A 1,731-nucleotide genomic window follows, 5' to 3' on the forward strand; every position below is an offset into this window, starting at 1 on the left:
TCTCAACTATTGAAATCAAAGATGTCACATAAGGGTTCGTCATGTTAAGACCTTCATTGCTTCCTTCACCGGCCACCGTATTTGAATATTTGAACGGAAGTATGCTATTTGTATGAGCGTGCAGATAAGAAGTAGTGGAGGCAACAATATTATAATTAGTCATGGCACTTATCCTATATCCACCGTTATTTGACTGCTATTCTTCTTCTGACTTCTCTAAGCTTTCAACTTCTTGAGGATTTTTCTCAGGTTTTGCTGTCGATTCCTTTCTCTCTAGCGATGAAGTTACAAAAACAGATCGTACTGTTTTAAGAGTTTCACTGGCTAAATTATCAAATAAAAAAAATAAATTAGTTTTTATTTTGTGGAGAGTTTAAACTAATTTCTGAATCCAAAACCATATATATTCTTCTCTATAATCCAAAACAATATAAAACCCTTACTAATAGAGGTTGCAATTATGCTCCAACCCTTGATATTGCAGCAAAATATGGGCAAAAGCGCCTAATGCAGTCGCAACGGACGCAAAGACCTCTCAAATGCCACCACATAGTGTGCTTCTTAAAGATAGAGAGATAACAATCACCCATTTATAAAAATTACTATGAATGTACTCACTCAAATGAAATTTTAATTTACAAAGAAACTAAGGAAGGACCAGTATAAAAAACAACACGTTATACTAAGATCCGTCGGAATTCGTTTCAGATTCAAAAGATAAATGAGAGAACATAAACCTTTGATGAAGAGTGATGAATAGTAACTAAAAAACAGAAAAACTAAAAAAAATGAGTTAGTTATTAAAACATGAAAAATAAATAAATATTTATAAAAAAACTTTACTCCACTTATAATGAATGAGGTGATGAAGAACATGATATATTTGGTTCTGAGAAAGTTATGAGAAATAAATATGATGAGAAACCAAATATTATAATAAGCAATATTTCAAATCAAAGTATTATAATAAATTTGTTATTATAAACAAAATTGTACTAATAGAGACTCATAAAAACTTGTAGTATATGAAAGGAACAACCTTTAACACACCTTTCATATAGACTCATATAAACTGAAAAATGAGAGGAACAACGTTTAACGACCTTTCCATTATTTCCCAACTTCAAATCTAAGACATACTTGCTGCAAAATAAGAGCAAAAAATTAGATCCACAACATATCTTACATTAACCACAACAATAAAACATCAACAAACACAAATCTGAAACAGAAAAAAACGAAGAGATTGATTTGGGACTTTCATCGAACACGATGCAGGCAAGGTGCAAATTTTTATATTTTGAAAGCATGTTAATAACAGAAAAAACTCTCACAACAACAAATAACACCATACAAATGAAATAGAAGCAAAAGAAAGAAGAAGAATACGAACAAAAATCAAAAGGGAAGAGGAGATCCGCATTTGATCGAAACCTGCAATAACAACAACAAATATAATCAACAACATAATCATCGGTTTTTCATAGATCTAAGTAGAGAATGATAAATTATCATTTTTGTTGAAGAAAGGAAAGAGAGAAAAAAGAAGAAGAATAAGAGAGAGGAAGCAGAAGAGAGAAAAAGGGGAGAGGAAGAGAGAGGTAGAGGAACAAATAAGAAAGAAGAAGAGGAGGAGAGAGAACCTGCAGAAGAAGTGACTGGAGCATGAAAAGTGGAAGAAGTGATGGGAGCATATAAAGTGGTTCAGTAAAAGATTTTAGGTGATTCTAT

The 1,731-nt window shown here is 31.7% G+C and overlaps 1 long non-coding RNA gene across 1 annotated transcript; it reads right to left on the reverse strand.

The window, feature by feature from the left end:
• Positions 1-221: 221 nt before the first annotated feature.
• On the reverse strand, positions 222-1,520 carry LOC131639122 (uncharacterized). Its single transcript, XR_009294881.1, has 4 exons — positions 1,394-1,520; positions 1,051-1,143; positions 444-560; positions 222-324 (listed from the first exon to the last, which is right to left on the reverse strand). It is a non-coding gene; the product is annotated as an uncharacterized LOC131639122 (long non-coding RNA).
• Between the last annotated feature and the right edge of the window lie 211 nt (positions 1,521-1,731).

Source organism: Vicia villosa, unplaced genomic scaffold (genome assembly GCF_029867415.1).
Source record: "Vicia villosa cultivar HV-30 ecotype Madison, WI unplaced genomic scaffold, Vvil1.0 ctg.002536F_1_1, whole genome shotgun sequence".
Taxonomy (NCBI): Eukaryota; Viridiplantae; Streptophyta; class Magnoliopsida; order Fabales; family Fabaceae; genus Vicia; species Vicia villosa.